The sequence below is a fragment of the Myotis lucifugus genome, unplaced genomic scaffold, assembly GCF_000147115.1.
Source record: "Myotis lucifugus unplaced genomic scaffold, Myoluc2.0 scaffold_594, whole genome shotgun sequence".
In the NCBI taxonomy this organism is placed as follows: Eukaryota; Metazoa; Chordata; class Mammalia; order Chiroptera; family Vespertilionidae; genus Myotis; species Myotis lucifugus.
The window spans coordinates 399,505-407,211 of record NW_005871642.1 but is presented as its reverse complement, the minus strand read 5'-3'; the positions used below and the strand labels follow the sequence as shown (position 1 = coordinate 407,211).

Here is a 7,707-nt window from a genome sequence, read left to right as displayed (position 1 = left end):
TCCCTCTCCCTTCTTCTCTGTGGAAAGTCAATAAAATATATTAAAAATAAATAAATAAACAGGAACAAAATTACAATAGAGAAATGTCAATTCCGAATAAGATCATACAGGTTCTGCTTCTTCTCCCATCGAGTGGCAGGGTTCAAGTAATCATTAGAAGAGAATTCTATTTTAAAAGTGTCATCTTAGACTGCAATGATGCCTGTTTAACATCACAATTAAACATGCCAAAGTAGAAGCCATGTTTTCAAAATGCCCACTTAACCCACCCAAACATCTCAAATCCCCCTTTGCTGAACCCCCCCCTTTAAAGTTTTTTCTCTTTTTTTAAACAAGAGAAAGTATACAGATACATGTTGGTAAATGCTAACTGTCCATATTTACAGAGACACAGTGTAATCTCTGAGTCCAATATACAGAGAAGGGAGGGGAAAAAGCTAGAATTCTATGCAATACTACACAGGGGCCTAGCAACCTCCAGCTCCCAGCAGAGCTAAGGGAGCGAAGGTTTTCCTTTTTTCCCACAGAGCACGGTGGTGTTGATTCCATTAAGTTTTTCTTGAGACAGGAAGGGATAAAAATGAATTTGGAACAGAAAGGGGCACAGATTCTTTTCCCACTGTATTCTGCTCAAGGTACACCCTCCCCCCAAAGAAGGTGAGAACCATGGTGTAAAGATGGTCTAAAGGAGAGAAAAGAGACCTCAAAAACAGAGCGACTGAGCACAAGGGGCAGGAGAAGGAAAAGAATAAATAGACTGCGACTTGCTCCCAGGGACTGGAAAAAATTTAAAAAGGTTGGGACCCATCAGTGTTCATTAGTCATCTTCTCCTTCATCTTCCTCTCCTTCTTCCCCCTCATCATCATCATCTTCTTCTTCCCCTTCCCCTTCTTCATCATCTATGTCAGGAACCAAGTAGTACTGTAATGGATTTGGCCAAATGTCATCTTTGATGACTTCTCCTAACTCATCTGCACCTGCATCAGAATGGTCAGTAACCAGGTAAAGAAGCTTTCTGGTTCCTCATGCTGTCTCTTCCTGCTGGCTTTATTCTGTGTTTGACTTGAATGTTTCATCAAATCCTTTCCAGATTTCCATTTGATTTCAGTGAACTTTGAAGGTGGATCACCACTCTCACTCAGATGAAACTCTTTGGAGCAAACTTTATTTTCAAAGTAAGGATTTTCATCAAAATAAAAATCTATTCTGTAACCTGATTTAATATCTTCAAATTCTGTCACTTCAACTCTTGTCAAATAATGCAGTGCCTCTTCATCCTCTTCCCCAAGCAGTGCAGACACTTGTGGATGGTTGACAAATGTTGTTATCCCAAAATGTGGGATTTTGACAATCAATTCTGACCTCTTCTGAAAAAATGGTTGGCAGAGTTGTTATATTTCTGTTCTACTTTCAAAATCTCCTCACTGGCTTATTCATTAAGTCTGTCTATTTCATTTTATACTTCATCAATATGTTCAATCGCGTCTTGCTGTTCTTTTTCTCCCTTTGGCACATCCTAAGGGTCAGCTTCTTCTCTGGCTTGGGGGCTGGAGGCAGTTTTGGTTTCTTCATTTGAGATGGGAGTGAGGGACTGATGTCTGGGGGCTATGCTGTGAGGAAAGTCCGAGGATCTGAATGCTGGGAAGTCACCGGGCTTGAAGGCACGCTGAGCACTATTCTATGGCATTTCTATACACCAATAGTGAACTTACAGAAAGAGAGATTAAAAAAACAATCCCATTTACTATTGCACACAAAAAAATTAAGATACCTAGGAATAAACTTAACTAAGGAGGTAAAAGAACTCTACTCATAAAACTACAGAATGTTGAAAAAAGAGATAGAGAGATAAAGAAAGACATAAACAGCCAAAACCGGTTTGGCTCAGTGGATAGAGTGTCATTCTGCGGACCGAAGGGTCCCAGGTTCAATTCCGGTCAAGGGCATGTACCTGGGTTGCAGGCATATCCCCAGTGGGAGATGTGCAGGAGGCAGCTGATCGATGTTTCTCTCTCATCGATGTTTCTAACTCTCTGTCTCTCTCCATTCCTCTCTGTAAAAAATCAATAAAATATATTTAAAAAAAAAAAAGAAAGACATAAACAGATGGGAGAACATACCATGTTCATGGATTGGTAGAATCAACATCATTAAAATGTCCATACTACCCAAAGCAATCTATAGATTCAATGCACTCCCCATTAAAATACCAACAGTATATTTCAAAGACCTAGAACAAACTCTCCAAAAATTTATCTGGAATAAAAAAAGATCCCAAATAGCTGTGGCAATCCTGAGAAAGAAGAACAAAGTCGAAGAGATCTCAATACCAGATATCAAGCTGTATTACAAAGCCACTGTTCTCAAAACTGCCTGGTATTGGCACAAGAACAGACATATCAATTAATGGAATAGAATAGAGAACCCAGAAATTGACCCAAACCACTATGCTTAATTAATATTTGACAAAGGAGGCAAGAGCAAACAATGAAGTCAAGAAAGTCTCTTCAATAAATGGTGTTGGGAAAATTAGACAGATACATGAAAAAAAATGAAACTAGACCACCAACTTACACCATACACAAAAATAAACTGAAAATGAATAAAGGACTTAAATGGGAGACTGGAAACTATAAAAATCTTAGAAGAACCCATAGGTAGCAAAATTTCAGACATGTGCCGAAGCAATATTTTCACCGATACAACTCCTAGGGCAATGGAAACTAAAGAGAAAATAGACAAATGGACTACATCAAAATAAAAAGCTTCTGCACAGCAAAAGAAACCATCAACAAAACAACAAGAAAGCCCACTGCATGGAAGAACATATTCGCCAATGTTACATCCAATAAGGGACTAATCTCCAACATTTATAGGGAACTCATACAACTTAACAAAAGGAAGATAAACAACCCAATCAAAAAATGGGCACAGGACCTAAATAGATACTTTTTGAAAGAGAACATAAGGAAGGCCAAGAGACATATGACAACATGCTCAAAGTCACTATTATCTGAGAGATGCAAATCAAAACAACAATGTGGTACCATCTCACACCTGTCAGAATGGCTATCAACAAATCAACAAATGACAAGTGCTGGAGAGGATGCGGAGAAAAAGGAACCCTCGTGCATTGCTGGTGGGAATGCAGACTGGTGCAGCCACTGTAAAGAACAGTATGGAGTTTTCTCAAAAAACTAAATATGGAACTCCCATTTGACCCAGTAATCCCACTTCTAGGAATATATCCCAAGAAACTAGAAACACTAATCAGAAAGGATGTATGCACCCCTATGTTCATAGTAGCACAATTCACCATAGCTAAGAATTGGAAACAGCCTAAATGCCCATCAGCAGATGAGTGGATTAAAAAACTGTGGTATATCTACACAATGGTACATCTACACTGCTGTAAAAAGTAACTCCTACCATTCGCAACAGCATGGATGGTCCTGAAGAGCATTATGCTAAGCGAAATAAGTCAGTTAGAGAAAGATAAATATCACATGATCTAACTCATTTGTGGAAGATAATGAACAACATAAACTGATGAATAAAAATAGATCCAGAGACTTAAAAGCATTGAACAGACCATCCAACCTCAGAGGGAAGGCAGGGGAGGGTGCGAGGGTGGGGTAAGAGATCAACCAAAGAACTTGTATGTATGCATATAAGCATAACCAATGAACACAGACAGTAGGGAGTGAGGGCATGTGCTTGGTGGTGGGAGCAGCCGGGGAGAGTTCAATGGGGGAAAAAGAAGACATATGTAATACTTTAAACAATAAAGAATTTTTAAAAATTAGAGAAACTCCTGGTAAAGTTCTCTTCCTACACCAGTTTTTTTCCAACTAAATCTTTTAGAAAGGAATTGGAGACAACTGTAGGGTCTTTCTCATTTTTATTTCTTAATGATGAGCTCAAAATCAGTATGTCCAATGCAAAATTTTGGTACTCTTCATTCCCACCTTTTAAACTTTATATATTTATTTCCTCTTGATACACATGAATTTAGTTTTTGGGTTTTGTCATTAATTGCTAAGGAATTTTAAGATAAAAATGCGAAGTCATTAACATCACGAGATACAAGGGCACTTTGGATTCCAAAATATCTTTATAGTGGGGGAGTAAGAGAAGCCTCACGTGTCACTTGCTTATTTTTTAAACTATTACTCTTTCAACTCTAATCTTTGAATAATATATTTTTTCTACAATATAAAATGACTTTTTAAATAAAATCAGCACCGTAACATTATCTATTTTACAATAAATCTGAAAGAAAAATTTGGTAAAGAATATTCTTACACCAAATGGAATAACTTGTTTTTTAACTTAAAATTTTTGGGTTAATTGCCTAAACACCTAAATCAGTGAATAAGAATTCTCAGCATCCAATCCATGAATATAGAATACAATATAATTTATTCTACTTTTTACTTCAAAGCCACAGAGATGACATCCATATAATTATAAAGCCTACTCTATATTTTTAAGTTCTCAATCCAAACATATAGATTAGAACAGGTGACTTTATTCCTGGCAACATTCATGGAAGGGCCAGATTCCTCATAAAAAGACAAAATAAGTTTGATTGGGAGCCGGCCATTGTCGTACTCACCCATCAACAGAATTATGGAAGTCAAGAGGCAATCTTTTTTCCTTTTTAAAATAGCAAAGGAACAAAAGAAGATTGGCTGACTGTTGAGTGGGCCCCATGTTAGAGTGCATAGCTCATCAGGATCAGGGCCAGCACCTGTGAGCAGTTATGTCATCTGCACTACAGCTTTTACCCTGGAAGGTATTTGAAAATACTTTACGCTCAAAATATATGTATCCATTCCTTGTCCGTGAGGTCCCAAGTATAAATCTAAAGTGATAATGGGCTTCTTCAGTCCGAAGGCAGGACTTCTTTGCAGTAGAGTGTCTCCAGAGTTTCACAAAAATAAATAAAAGCAGCAGCTAACGTCTTTTCAGCTTCTTGACCTCTCTGCATTTCGTTGCTTCTTCCTCCCGTCTCATTCCCGCAAAGTCCTCTTGCATACCGGGTCTTAAACTCTTTGCTTCTTCCTTCTGCAGTTCTCTCCAACTACTCTCTATGTAACATAAGGCATAATCACTTTCATCTTTGTATTTTTTTCGGTCATAGCCAAAGAATGTGCTTGGATATTTTTTCCTGAGATTCTCCTTCATCTTCGATAAAATCTTCCATTTCGGAGTCATAGTCTTCATGTTCCTCCTCTTCACATTCTCAGGGTCTTTTGTAACCTCTAGGGAAGGGAAACTTTTCAGGACCTTGGGCAGATCTGTAGCCAGCTAAGGAAGGCTTCATTCCATTCATCTGTCCATTGCTGGGCTGGTAATGATATTCTTAGAAGATACTGTTTCTGAGACAAAAGTGCATTTGGGCTTATGGGGAGGATCTGAGCTACTAACTCTTCACCCAGGTCCCAAGCTGCTCACTGGTCTTCTAGGGCCTGAACTGCTGATAGGCCATCCAGCTGGAACTGAGCCACTTACTGATCCCCCAGGGCCACTGACTGACCTCCCGGGGGGGGGGGGGGGGCATTGAGACACTCACTGGTCATCGGTCATGTGGACTGTGCACAGGCCACCCAGGGCCACCAGAACTGACCTCTGACTTCCCAGAACCACCTGAGCCACTGATGGGTCGTCCAGAGCCCCCTGTACTACTGACTGTCCATCCAGGAGGATTTGAGTCACTGGCTGGCCTCTTGGTCCCACTGATTGATCGCTCAGGTCCTGAGCTGGGGCAGCCATTCTGGCACCTGGGCATGGAGCCAGAACTAACTGTAGGCCAAACACTCTCTGTGCTGGGCTGCCCAGGAGCTGGGCTGGAGCTGCCTGGCTGCCTGACACCTGGACTCTTAGCCTTATGTGGGGTGACCATGGGTCCAGGTATGGAATGGCTAGGATGGGGAGGAGATTTTTGGCTTTGTGCTCAGTAACAGATTTCTGAGTCCTTTTAGCAGAAGCCTTTGGAACACTTGGTGAATAGGTGCTCGAGTGGGTCTTTCCAGGCCCATTGAAAACAGGCCTGTCATGGTCCTCCCGAAACGAGGGTTGGGAGCAGTTGCTAGATCCTACTTTGGGCCTCTCTCCTGGCATAGATTTGGATGAAAACAAACCTAAATGTTTCTTATTAGCTGCGCTGGGTCTAGATTTCTTTTCAGCGTGAGGAAGGGCAGTGCCCTTGGGAGAAGGATGCTTGTCCCCAGAAACTCTGCTAGGTTTCGTGCCCATACTTTCTGTCTGAGAGGACACCTTTTTGGTCAGAGGCAGTCCTGCATCTGCCTCAGGTTCCTTTTTCATATGTCTTCCTTCCCTCCCTAAGTTCTTGTGCAGTCATAGGCCACTTTTCTAGTTTTTTTCACTACCTTGATTTCCACTGGTTTGTACTGCTTTTTCTCAGCCAACCTGAGTAGGTCAGTGAAGTCATGGTGGTGGGGCACTTTTAAGGAGGACCTTTGGTTTATTTTCAACTTTGGGAGGAGGTTCTTGCTCTTCTTCATACTCCTGCTCTGATGCTGCCTGATTATGTTCTAAGAATTCTTCCTCTTCTTCCATCTCATACTCTTGGTCTGTTCCCTGACTAGTGTGGCTTTCCATTGCCTGTCTTTTCTTTGACTTTTCCTCAACAGGAATCCCATTTAACCATGGAAATTGTCCTTTGTCCTCTTGGCCATAGCTCTTGCTTTCTTGTCATGTTTTAGCTCAATTCGCTTTTTGAGTAGTTCTTCTTTTCTCCTTTTCCTGTATGGCTTTTCTTCTGAGCTCCTCCTCTTTTCTTTTGAGAAAAGCTTGCACACTGCTGATTGGACACCCTTAACTTTTGGGTCTTTTTGGTAGGACCCACTGCCAAACTATACCTTTTCAGTGTGCTGTTGGTTCCTTGTCCTTTAGAAGCTATCATGAGAATTTCCCTGAAATCCATGTTGACCGAACTGGATAGAATGGGCCGCCTCTCAGAGAGGGATGAGAACGCATCTTACCTGGCGGCCAGCTGCAGCCAAATGAACTGGCTGGCCGCCTCTTTCTTACCTCTACTCAGCACCACCACTTTTGGCGCTGTCCAAGGTGGTCTGCCCACCCCCTTCCTCAAACGGCTTATATCCTTACAGGTCCAACGCTGCGCTCCCACCTTTGAAACTTTAAATAAAAGTTTTACATCCACAGATAAATTAGTAGATTGTTCCACATTCATTGACATAATCATTCAGTTGAGAATAAGTTACTTTAGTTTAATTGTTAAATCTTAGTTCAGCCTGGTTGGTGTGGCTCAGTGGATTTAGTATTCTCTCAGGCACCAAGAGGTCGCTGGTTCGATTCCTGGTCAGGGCACATGCCAGGGTTGTGGGCTCAATCCCCAGAAGGGGGCATGCAGGAGGCTGCCAATTGAAGTGATAGCTCTACCTCATCGATGTTTTAGTCTCTCTCTCCCTTTCCCTTCTTCTCTCTCTGAAAATCAATATTACCATATATTTTTTAAAATCTTAGTTCAGAAAATGGTGATGGACACGTACTTCCAAAATGTCTGAATACTTGCTTATATGGTGAAGAAACAAAAGTTCATATCGATTTTTTTACTAACAATCAATAATCTTACTTATTTAATATCTTTTTTATTTATTTCAGAAAGGAAGGGAGAGATAACATGCATATAAATACATATCCTTTAAAACAGTACA

General features: G+C 40.8%; 2 pseudogenes; both read right to left on the bottom strand.

Annotated features, from left to right (window-relative positions):
• Window positions 1–810: 810 nt before the first annotated feature.
• On the bottom strand, window positions 811–1,573 carry LOC102434459 (annotated as a pseudogene).
• A 3,312-nt stretch (window positions 1,574–4,885) lies between these two features.
• LOC102434142 lies at window positions 4,886–6,953 on the bottom strand (annotated as a pseudogene).
• Window positions 6,954–7,707: the final 754 nt, after the last annotated feature.